This window comes from Bombyx mandarina, chromosome 21 (genome assembly GCF_030267445.1).
Source record: "Bombyx mandarina strain Sakado chromosome 21, ASM3026744v2".
Taxonomy (NCBI): Eukaryota; Metazoa; Arthropoda; class Insecta; order Lepidoptera; family Bombycidae; genus Bombyx; species Bombyx mandarina.
The window spans coordinates 7,804,647-7,818,466 of record NC_143227.1 but is presented as its reverse complement, the minus strand read 5'-3'; positions in this window follow the sequence as shown (position 1 = coordinate 7,818,466).

Genomic DNA, 13,820 nt, shown 5'->3' with positions numbered 1-13,820 from the left:
TTTGAAGGGTGGGGCAGCCGTTGTGACTATAATTGAGACCTTAGAACTTATCTCAAGGTGGGTGGCACATTTACGTTGTAGATGTCTATGGGCTCCAGTAACCACTTAACACCAGGTGGGCTGTAAGATCGTCCATCCATCTGAGCAATAAAAAAAAACAGGAGCCATCGGGCCGCTAAAGTAATATGTCTAAGCTGTTTACTTTATTTACATCGCCGCGGTGTTTGCAAAGTAAGCCTTGTTTGAGATTAGACTGGAAATAGCTTTCAACGGTGACAAAACATCTGCAGACACAAGATAGACACTCAATTCAAAATACCTTTTAGAGATAAGTGACAGCCCTGTAATACTAAAGTAGGCACGGCGGGTATTTGCCGTATTGAAATGTCGATGACGCTATGATATCGAAAATTTTCTGCTTTCGATACGCGAAGCTACGCGACTGCTTTCGAACTAAACGAGTACGTGAGCTTTCGCAAATTTCAATGAATTGAGACGGATTTTTTTTTCGATCTCAATTCAAAACCTTGGATAAGTACGAGTATTCTAAAGTTACATTTGTTTAATTTACATATTTTAGGAATTGTTTTAAAATTTCGCCGCTATCTACATCATAAACGTTATTACTTAACTGATTTTAACTAAGATGCAAATTATCGTGTTTTATAAATTTTAGAATGAAAATCTCAAGTTGATAAAAATTATTGATTCACTAATTTAGGCTGGCCTGAATGGCATAGTACGCAAGGCCCACCGTAAAGCAACAACATGTTACAAAATAATATTTATAATTTACTAGCTGACCCGGCAGACTTCGTAGTGCTTCAATCGATAAATAAAAGACCTAAACTGTTGTATAAAATAAACTTAAAATAAATAAAAATGAAACAAAAGAAAATTGTTATTTTTATTCAATTCCGAGCATTTTCATATTTGTCTACCATTTAAACCTTCTCTGGACTTCCACAAATAATTCAAGACCAAAATTTGCCAAATCGGTTCAGCCGTTCTCGAGTTTTAGCGAGACTAACGAACAGCAATTCATTTTTATATATAGAGATATTTTGTTTCCTTGTATTTTCTAATAATATAAACGATACTATTGCCTTACAATATTGCGACAGTGAAACATTTATGCGAACAGAAGATCCGTCAGGGTACATTACATCGGCACTTAGAACTCAATATTTTTCAATTTCAATTAGCTAACGACTAACTGGCCTGGGAATGAATCTGGACAAAACTAAGGTCATGTTCAACGACCATATCATTCCTGGACCGGTAATAGTCGAATCTGCGGTACTCGAAGTTGTGTCTGAATACACCTATCTAGGCCAAATTATTCAGCTGGGCAGGGCCAACTTTGAGAAGGAAGCTGATAGGCGCATACAGTTGGGCTGGGCTGCGTATGGAAAACTCCGTCACATCTTGAACTCAGCAATCCCGCAATGCTTAAAGACAAAAGTTTTTAACGCTTGTGTGCTGCCGGTCATGACATATGGCGCTGAAACGTGGACATTAACCGTAGGTTTGGTCCATAAGCTCAAAGTCGCTCAGCGTGCTATGGAAAGATGTATGCTCGGAGTTTCTTTGATGGATCGAGTCAGAAATGATGAAATTCGTCAAAGAACTAAAGTAACCGACATAGTCCTAAAAGTTAGCAAGCTGAAGTGGCAATGGGCCGGACATACGTGGCGCAGAACCGATGGCCGATGGAGCAGACGTGTTCTGGACTGGAGACCGCGTACCGGTAAACGCAGCGTTGGGCGTCCCCCTGCCCGTTGGACCGATGACTTGCGGCGATATGCTGGGAGATATTGGATGCGGAAGGCGGAGGATCGTTCATTGTGGCGGACTATGGGAGAGGCCTACATCCAGCAGTGGAGAGATACAGGCTGATGATGAACGACTAACTTAGGGTTGACTGGTTCTCGAATTCATTTCAAATTTTACTTTATTTGTACTGGTTTTTCAACATGATCATATGATTAACTTGCCGTTTTTATTCATAATGACTCACAGCATGTTTTATCACCAGCTACGACTTAATGACATTAATGAATAAATTGTACTGAATTTGTTTTTATTGTACAACTCTGTATTTTTTTATTGCTCTTCTCGGCAGACGAGCATGTGACCTATCTGATGATGTGTGGGGCGTTGCACGGTGTGAACCACGCAAGACCGTCCCGCAAAACAGACTACCGACTAAATCCCATCGCGCTCCACCACCCCGACTCCTCGAAACCTACAGCACCGCATAGTGCGTGCCGCAAGTCCGCCTTCGCCGATACCCGTCCTGCTAATAGGTCGAGGTTTTATCTCCAGGAAGATCCCGCAGGTCGTCGTCTCTTGAGACATACCGTGAGCGGCGTTCGGGAGTCACCTTGTGCCGCCTCACCACCGGACAGATAGCCGAACACCAGCATCCCCGCACCCGGTACCCGAAGGCCGCACCTGACTTCAATCATCTTTGGTTTTCTTTTTTTTTCATAGTACTCACAAGAGGTCCTACCACGAGCAAAAAGCATAAGTAAATCCATTACAACGTGCCACAGGTAGGGACTGTGGTTTTTATTTATTACAACATTTTAAATAGACATACAAACGTACACATACGGAAAGAAAGTGTCAGTATGTAGCATACAACAATAACAGAACTACGAAATAGGAGTTAGGGCACTAGTAGATTTTAAATATTATTTTGAAGGGATTGTTAAGAACCAAACGATATATAGGCACGCGAGTGGTTGTCGACTGCTACCCCAGAGGCTCCTGGGTATCCAAAAATTTCAATTGTGCCCAGTGACACTTGAGCGCACGACTAAGAAGACTCATCGTTACACACTACATTACTGTAAGGTTTCTTATTTTAGTCTCTCTTGTACTTCATCCGTTTTTGGTTTAGTATTCTTTCTATCTTTCAATATTTTTTTAGAGTGCAAAATGGGAAAATTCGTAATTTAAACAAATGTAAATCTTGAGTAGTCATTGATTATGTTCGACTTTTGATCATTGACCGTACGCTTACTACAAAATATCGAAATGCCCACGGAGTATTGGACGCGCGAAAATACGTCAATCTGTAATTTATTAAATAAATTATTTATTAAATTATTTTAATAAACAGTTTAAGACGTTTCACCTTCAGAGCTTCTAAATTACTTTTCACAAACTTTGTTGGAATTTCATACATTGTCACAAACGTTGGTCTCAGTGTAAAGAATAAGGTGAAGGAACGAGTCTTTCACATGTGAAAAGCATTCTTGAAACTCCTAAGAAAATTGCTTTCGCGTTCCTGTACTGACTTATTCCATTATCTCGGTTATTATGACTTGGAGTCAAAAAACTGCTTGGCAGCCCAAATTTCATTTCCGCATATTCACTAATAAGAAAAGTTTTTGTTGTGTTTGTGTCATGGTGTGTGCAGAACTTTCACCAAGATGGTGTATTGTAGATACTGGTATATTGGCAAGCTTTTTTAAAGATTGCCAGCACAAGCCCGGCTATTCCTAGATTTTTTTCTAGTTTCACATAGATATTACTGACAGTTGATACCTTATCATGCGTTCCGATTAGCTTGCCCTATTTATTTAAATATATCAACGTAAATTTGACCAACTTCAAGAAGTCCGATTAACTTAAAAATTTACGTACGTATCAAGAACTCACGATAATACATTAATTTTATTATTTAAGGCCAATATTTTGAACAGGAGCTCTGGGATTTAAAAACAAAAAAGGTTCGGCTTTCTGCTTAATCTTGTTTTTTAAACTATATTTACTATAAATCTTATAAATATAATAAAACTTATAAATCTTATGTTATAGAAGTAATATCGGATTTTTTATTTTAATATTAACTACAATTACAGTCGATCAAATTAAATAAATAAACAAAATCTATTTGCGAAGAAGGAAGTTTCCGTCTGTCTTTTAATTTAATGGTGGAGATAAAATATATTTGTTATTTAAATATTTTTTTATTTATTTTTTATGTAAAGGTACCGTACATCGTCGTTATAATAAATAAAGAAAAACTCTCTGAGCTCACATGAGAAATACTCATCTGAGCTATAAAAAATAAAAGCAAGTATTAATCGTAATCGCTCGGTTAATCTAGTATAACCCTTTGAGGATACTAGAATAGAGATAAGATTAAAAAATTACAAAAGCGTATAACTTGACACGAGTACACCGTTCATCCTATTAGACCAGGAATGTTTCTATAAGCTTTAATGTAATCTAATGTCTTAATCTCGGCACCATATACACTGCTTACGCATTCATAAGCTGCATTTATGGCGCATCATTGGCTTTGATAACAAGAATAATGAAGCGGAGAACTCGTAAAGCAATCATTTATGACTTTACTTAGCATTCATAGTTCCATATATTATACACATGTATCTATTTAGGTGATATCAACTGTGGTGTGATACAAATGATACAGGATTACAAAATAAGCATGACTATAAAATCGTTTCTTCTTCTTTCCTCCACACTATCTATTTCGGTCACAGGAACTGTGGTGTGATACAAATAATAGAGAATTACAAAAAAAGCATGTTTATAGTATCTTTTCTTCTTTCTTCCACACATTACACACATATGTCTATTTCGGTCATATGAACTGTGGTGTGATACAAATGATACAGGATTACAAAATAAGCATGCTTATAGAATTATTTCTTCTTCTTTCCTCCTTCTTCTTTATCCAGCTGTGTTCGGTTGGCGCAGCATTTCCTCTATTTCCATTCAGGCCTATCATACGTCATTATTGCACTCACACCCTTCTCTCGTAAATCTTCTATCACACAGTCCATCCAAATCTTTAAAGGTGACCTTTGCTCACATTATTTTATCTATATATTAATACGTGAAGGAAAAACTGTGCACCCCTTTTTACGAAAATTACGCAGACGGAGGAGTATGAAATTTTACCACACTTATAGAGAATATAGAGGAGGAGTGCAGAATGTTAATATTTTTTTAAATTATGCATTATAAATAAATCAATAAATAAACACATCACACACTACCATGTATTTGACACACCCACGCATGCATACTATTTGTTTATTGTCTGTCTGTCAAACTTTTCTTATTGCTTATATAATATAGTCTGTGGTCAAATTGAGAATAGATTTATATACTGTTTGTCTTTATTAATATATTTTGTCTAAAGTGTAGTCTTGGTGAAATCTGTGATTGTAGAAGTCTTTGACAATATAATCATAATAGTGTACAAGCCTATAATTTCAATTAATTATAGTCGAATTTCGACTACCGGGGGACCACTAACTAGTACTTAAAATATTTTATACCTCGTTAATTTCACTTTAAATAAATAATTAAATATTTTGGACATTAATAAAAATATAACTTATTGATTTACCTTAAAGTGTTTTTTTTTAAATATGGCGCATCCTAGATAAGGCTTCATGGGTTTTACCGGAATGTAGGTAGAAAGAGATCTTAGACGTATAATCAAAAATATGTTCCGGTACCTTAAAACGGACTGGGGTAGTATATCTTCTTATTCTATCTCTGTCTATATATAAATAACCAAACCAACCATTACATATTGTATGATCAGTTTTTATTGTGAAGGCAGATCACATAATGTCTACTTGACGATGAATGACCCTCAGAGCTCAATGGACACTTCCTAACCCATGCATCAGCCAGCTGAGTTTCTCGTCGGATCTTCTCAGCGGGTCGCGATTCCGATCCGGTAGTAGATTCATCCGCGAAACAGCTGTGCTGCTCTCGAGTTGTTAGGTCTCCTTCGGAGGCGCTCGGGCAGCTGTTAGCTAATCCCATCCCTCCTGGCTGAGCCTTTGCTCATCCGCCTGTCCCGGTGAAACTGGAAAGGGCCACCAGTATACCTACAAACATAAAAAGCTCAATGAACAATACCAGTTGTTGCTAATGATTGAATATTCTTTTCAATCGTCATAATTAGGACAATGTAGAGCGGTCGGAAAACACTGTGGAGTTGAGTTCATTACAGCGCGGCATGATGCGTGGCGGAAGTGACCCTTGGAACTTTCCTCTAGTGGCAGGCAGTGGCGGTACTATTTTGTTTTACGTATGACAGAGCGTATTGTGACCCCGCTGTTGTAGTTTTATATCTATGTATATCCTGTCTGTTTTATTATTGGACCAGTCATTCCAATACATTATTCTCTTCCGTTTATGAGAATCGTGGATATAATTAAAATGACTTTTACAGTATCATATCTCGCTGTTTTTGTTAATGGCATTATAATAACTAGACAATGACCGGTCTTTTTTTGATAACGCCATCTTGTTGTGTCTTTAAAGCGGTTAGTTGCAAAAATAGTATTATTATTCGCCAAAAGACGTCGGGAAGAGTTGATTATTGAAAACACGAATAAAACGAACATTTTCTGAAAATAAATCGTAGCTAGATCGATTTATCGCCCCCGAAATCTGTATACTAATTTTATGAAAATCGTTGGAGCCGTTTCCGAGATTCAGATTATATACATATATATTAATGTACAAGAATTTCTCGTTTAAAGGTATAAGATAAGATAATTATGTATTATAATATTTCCGAAATATCAAATACTTGACTGTTTCCGTGGTCATGGACGACTGAGATGTTGTTCGTATGGTAGAAGTTCAAATAATATTTTACCAATTACCGTCTATTTTATACTTTAAAATATTTCTAGATTTTTTACTTTTCTCACAGAACGACTTAATAGTAACTCGAAGTCTGGCAGGCCCTTAATGGCCTCGCGTACCATAAGGTGAAAAGAATTTGTTTTCTTAAGCTTTCGTCAAATCTTATAAAATGATTTGAACATGCTTAGAAACTGCAGATTTCTATACCCGGTTATTTATGACTTATTAATTAATTAATGTAAAAGAAGTATTAATTAAGCCGTAAAAATTGTTTTAATCCATTTGAATACAATTAAAAGTACTACCTCATGTCATGTACTATGAGATGGGTGGGGACACTCGCTTAAAGCGGCTTTTTTATGGCTTAGATGGATGGACGAGCTCACGGCCCACCTGGTGTTAAGTGGCTACCGGAGTCCAGAGACATCTACAACGTAAATGCCGCCGCCCACCTTGAGACGTAAGTTGTAAGATCTCACTGTTAACAGTACAACGGCTGCCCCGCCCTTAAAAAAAACCGCATTACTGCCTCACGGCAGAAATAGGCAAGGTTATTTAAAGGCTCTAAGAACCGATCAACGCCCCGTGGGCCGTGAGCTTGTTTGACGATTAGTACTTTAAGAATACATTCATACATATTTGTGGGGAATATCGCGTTGCCCTATTTTACAGAGTAACACAGAAACGTAGCAAATAAGTATCCGCTTATTTGTATTAAAATATGCAAGAAATATCTGGGCTCTATTTCGAAACTTATCCCGGATGATGCCGCCATGAATGTTTTAGCCGAATTCTTGTAACAAAACGCTGTTTCTTCTACTTTCCGTTATCCGATCTGTCTCTTATTTTCCAATTTGCGTACACTCCATTCCACCCGTATACTGAATATAGGCAGGCGTTATTGTCGACGAAAAAAATCAAGAGTAATAATTGCAGTCTAAATTCTGTTATTTCACTTCATAAATATTTATTTCTTAATACTTTTACGGCTTAAGCTCACGATTTTTATTGTTGCAGATTTTTTCCTAGAACCTAAAAAATTGCAAAAAGAATGCGTTGAAATTTGAGGTCTATGTCTCGCATCTATTGTGTAAAAGTTCCATCCTTCTATTGAGAACATATGACTTCTCCGGCACAGAAATAGACCCGATGGTCATAACTCACAACACGACTAGTAATTGCTCTGTAAATATTTGCGGGTACTCGATTTTATTATACGACTAGCCGTACTCGCCCGCTTCGCTGGACATTTAAAATTAACATTATTATTTGTTGTCAATATTATTAAGAAGTCCGACACTCATATAAATATTAGCCTATCCATTAAGAACATGTATTGTTTTCATGGATACCAAATTTCAAATCAATCGGATGCATAGTTCAGTAGTTATAACGGAACATCCGTAAAAACCACTGTAGATTTATATATTAGTATAGATGTTCGTAGTTCATCAGAAAAGTCATTTATCAGAAAAGTCAGAACACGTCGTAGTTTTTTGTTCACTTATAAAATCTGTACGAATATGCTAAATTGGATGACCCATTATCATTCGTCTAATTTTATTCCGTTCACATTTATAAACACTTAACCTAAAGAATATCAAACTTTCAAATTTTAACTATACGATTTGTATATTCTCAACAATAACTACAACGCGTGAAACAAAATTTATTTTATACGAAAATAGTTTTATGAATTTTGTCTTTAAGGTTTTGCGGTATTATTGCAAAAAATAAAAATTGCAATATTACATACGAATGTGATTTAAATAATTTTACTACAAGCATTATGTATTTAGCCTACAGATTTTTTTTCTGTAGTTAGTTCAAAAATTCTAAACGAGAAGATTATTTTCCAAATAAAAGCAGTGAAGCTCTAAATTCTACAACTAAAAAGCATCAAAAGAAGTACAAGTAAAAGTTTTTCGTCACGTTTCAATTTCCAAAGGAATCAAGAAGCTTTCAACTCGGAAAAATTGGTTTATTATGAAAGAAAATGAGAAACTGAACCAAAGAGGCCTATTTCGTACGCAAATCCGACTGACGTATTTGGCGTAGATCCAAAGGGGAAGACGTAAAAATTAGAAAAGGCACATCATTTTCATAAATAAATGTGGCTTGATGTAATCCATATTTTTAGGGATATTTATTTTCTGTAAATTACGAATTATACTAAAATTATGCTAAAATTGCATGCTTGTGCAGTGAAATTGATAGATCCAGCCCACAGACACAGCCCACTGAGTTTCTCGCCGGCGAGCTTCTTCTCAGCGGGTCGCGTTTCCGATCCGGTAGTAGGTTCTGCGAACCACTGCTCTAGGGCGTTACGTCAGAAATGCCGTAATCGGAGTCGCTCGAGGAGTTCATCCGGAGGCTAGCTCGTAATCTTTACGAGCGGGCTGACGGTGGACCCCACGAGCATCTCCACAATTTAGCTCCCTTACACGCCAGACCACCTGATGGTCGGGCGCTACCAAGGGAGCTACTGGAACCCGCTTCTATGGTAAGATAGTCGGCTTAACCGGAGTGATATGGGAGTGCTCATAATGAGTGCCTCCATGGGACTGAGCTGTCCACACTCTTCATTCCCCCCACACTGTTGGGGTGCCCTCCTATGAGGCCCATTTCAAATTTCAACCACCCCGTTAGGGTGGATCTCTCCCCCTTAATGGGAGTGATTATACGTCGATCCCTCCCCGCGACGGTCTTCCCCTATTGGGGAGCCCTTAGCGGGTGAGCGCCAAACTAGTGCCGCGGCCCCCCCTCTGAGTTGTAGAGGCGGGGCCGCGGCATGGGGCCGGTGGCGGGCCCCTCGTCTGCTGTCTGTTGCCCTGGTTTCCTGTATATAGTAGTGTAGCTAGTTGTAGTTAGTTTAGTTAGAATTAGTTAGATTGTAAGGAGAAAAAAAAAAAACCGAGCCAAGGACAGCAGCCGGCGCCGGGGTGCCACCTCCGCGGGCATCAATCCGTCGCTTAAGATCAAGCTCATCGTATTATGTATATGTATATATTTTTGTCGATGTGGAGTGCGCCGAACGCGCATACGAACCCTCTTCCCATTCCCCCGGGCAGTGGGGTTCGCCCCGAGGCCTGTTCCGTGCCCCCGTAAGGGGGTACGACGACCCCTCTTGCTTGCTTGCTTGCTCTTGCTACGGTTAGTGTTAGTAACGTCGTCGGGTTAGAGCCCCGCAACCTCACCTATTTGTTAGGGTTACGCTGAACAGGCCTCTGAAGGCTATCAAATTAGATAAGAAAAAAAAAAGAATAGATCCAGCATTCGTCTCAAAGAGGTAAACTTGTTAGGAGTATCTGTGACATTTTTAATAAAATAAATTTCTTGACTTTGTTTTAACTGATGCAATTATTAAATCTAAGCACGGTTCTTTATATTTTATTATTGCGTTTTGTGGAAGTTCTGCCTGATGGTGAGTGGTGGCGCTCATGGACCTCAGCAATGTTAGAGTCACAGCCAGGCCGTTGCCTACCTTGATACCGTCTATCATCAATAGTATATTATATTCTATATAAAATCACCTTGTCGTTTACAGCAAAGTTATATTTACAACATAAAATAAAATACATAGAATTAATCCCATTATTAAATACTCCGTTATTGGTGAAAAAATTACATACAAAATTTAGCCTGTGTTTTTTTAAATTAATTATTTTGGCAAACGTCTACTTACGCCTTTAGTACTCAATTATCTCTTTGAGTTTCAATTATACTCTAGTGTGTATGTGGCCTTAGAAGTGACTCGTTGGAATTGCGTGGTAATGGACTTGTTTTGAACAAAGCAGACGTCGGAGCGAAAGTTGACAAAAGCTGTCTCACATTTGTGGAATTATTAACTTTCGTGACATTTAAACTAAATGAAGACAGTTCTATTATAATATATTTAAATAGAAATAATCCTATACTACATATTTATTTCGGTCTTCGTGAATTGTAGACTTAACAAAACTTCTCTTAAGTTTTGATCTCGCCTTTTTTTTGGTCATTATTATTATTTTCGACGTTTTTTACGAGTACTTTACAGTTTTCAGGATGATGGATCACGTTTGAAATAAAATATGAAGCAAAATTAAACCCTAAACATAAATATATTAATGACCTATATACTCTGACCTGTTTTTCATTCGCATCATTGTTCCCGACTTCACGATTCGTAATAGTTGTTTGGAACCGTTGCATTAGTTCACAGACCATTTTTTTTCTTTAACGTAGGTACTGACGCGGAATGTAATTTTTTTAGTACGCAGTAGCTTCTAAGTATTGCTTTTTAAAGTTAGTACGAAATTTGATTTAAGCGTCTCTTTTGTAGACAGCCCCTTGGCATGCCAGTAACCAATAGTAACCAATTACCAGTGTCAATGACAGCATTGGAATTTAACTTTTTTAGTACGCAGTATCTTCTAAGTACTGCTTTTTAAAATTAGTACGAAATTTGATTTAAGCGTCCCTTTTGTAGACAGCCCCTTGGCATGCCAGTAACCAATAGTAACCAATTACCAGTACTAATGACAGCAATAATAGTATCTCGAAATAGTTTCCTCAATATCTTCATTCTCATTTTACGTTTACGAACGTTACGTTGCGTTACGAAACAAATCGCAGTGCAACGTCCTCTCTACATCAGTGATACACTCCGCATCAGTTCACCGCACTAAGCAGTGTAAAGTGACATAAACTGCATTGCGGGTTGCGAGTGCATATTTGCGGGACGGGGCCGTTCCCAGCTCTCTGCTATTAACGTACGCGTCATTTCACGTAGGTACACTGTTGTTGTTGTTATTGAATTAATGCTTTTAGCGCATGAATCTACATTTGTCGGCGTGGAATCTAAATATAGTGGTTAAGTTACGTTTCGTTTATATACCTACGTGTCGGTAGGTGAACTAAACGTTCACACGTTACAAACATTCCATATAGAAAATCCAACTAAAAAATATAATATAAATTTTAATAAATTAAAATTTTAATGAAAGACGATATGGATAAGAGGGGAGTGAGCGAAGAAATGGTATATGATAGAAGAGTATGGAAGGAGAAAACATGTTGCGCCGACCCCAGGTGACTGGGAGAAGGGCAGGATAATGATGATGAAATTTTAATAAATTTGAATTAAAAATAGTGTAACAAAAAATTATTTTACGGTAAAAAAAGCGTAGGATGCTTTTCAGGTTATTATCAAAATATTTATAACTATTGATACCGTGCACCCCAATTTTATATTCAAGTTTATTAAAATTTATTTTCTGTTTTTTAGTTGAATTTTCTATAAAACCGTATTTTTTTTAGTTTTTTTAAACTATTATTTATTTTTCATTTTTTAGTTGAATTGAAATTTTCTAAATATTGCTTTGAAATTTTTCAAAAATTTCAACTGAATTAGTCGGTAACTTATCCGAGAAATAGGTGATCGGCGCGCCTGGTAGCTTCACTTCTTGGATTTTCATAAAATAAAGCTTATCGTTTTCTAGCCGTCTATCAAACTTAATCAAATTCTTTGCTGAGTATGCACGGCGCGAAAAACTGTTCGAACCGTTAAATAATTAGTTCCCGGATATAAATCATGTTATCTCCGTGTGGGCCGCGACAGCCAATAAGCGTTTTACGCGAATTACCTCAAGATAAATTGCTCGCTCCTGACATTAATGCCGAGTTTCTTACGAAAATAAATTACCTGTATCAAGCGTTCGATGTTCAGACATCCTCCGTGACCGCGTTTAGGCTTTATTTTTTTCACGTGTAACAAGACAACTTTGTCACTGTCTTTCATGAGAGCTTCACAGGCCGAGAGGTAACATATTGTAGGCACTTTATCAAAATTGGCTCGGAGAATTCACGAGTATTTCAGGCCTTTGCAAGTGTATTACTTACCTACTATGTAAGATTATTTTTGCCACACAACACCGGGTTCTTAAATTAATTCGCTTTCACGGAGTTTCTTGAGCGCATGCATATGTTCTTTTTCAAATAATGTTAAAAATATTACCAATGTTAGACAGTTGCTTGGCTACACTTCTGGTATTGCTGGTTGTGATGTCAGGTGTTTAGGTGAGTCAAACACAATCGAGACCTTTTAACAATTGGAGAATATGAGATAACTACTGAAAGTGGTTTAATTTTCTGTAATTTATCACACATTGAAAAGATAAATAAGTTCGCAGTCCATTTTTCACTTTTTATCACTTGTTTTTTATTGCTTTCATAGGTGGACGAGGTCACAGCCCACCTGGCGTTAAGTGGTTACTTTATCTACAACGTAAATACGCCACCCGCCTTGAGATATAAGTTCTAAGGTCTCAGTATAGTTACAACAGCTGTCCCACCCTTCAAACCGAAACGCATTACTGCTTCACGGCAGAAATAGGCAGGGTGGTGGTACCTACCCGTGCGGACTCACAATAAGTCCTATCACCGATCGAACAATTACTTAATATACATATGTATGCATTCTCGTCTTTCAGATAAGGTTAATAAAAAACTTAAATATAAAACAGGAAAAGATATGCTGCCAGTCATTTTTATTTAAATTTACAAAACCAATTATCCGAAATGAAACCACATTAGTACAAAACATTCCAATAAAGCTAATGTTGTTCAATTATGTACGAAACCAGTCAGCAGAACACGAATGTTCATTGGCATAATGCTACAATAACTTTGGGTATGCGAAATACGTATTTCGAACACGTATTTCGAGTGGTAAAAAGGCTAGTGTCAATCGACGGTCATAATGGAGGTCGTTAGAAAGCACATCGTATTCCAGTCTTCAATACATAATCCACTACTAAGGGAAGCTCGTGAATTTTACTTTTTCTCTGATATTTTTTGTATTTAATTCGTTGTTTTATTGTGAGATGATAATATAATATAATATTATTTACTAAATATTTTTCCTGATGATATTTAAAGTTGTTATGATTGAAGTCAGACAAGTGGACAAAATTATCGATATCTAAGAAAACTTCAAGTAAATACAAAGTTATTTCAAGGTGTATTATTGTTATTGTATAGTAAAAATGTAATATAATATTAGTTGCCCAATCTTTTTTTGTCGATTAAAGTTTTTACGATGGAAGTCAGACAAGTGGACAAAATTATCGATATCTAAGAAAGCTTCAAATAAGTACAAGGTTACTTCAAGGCGTATTATT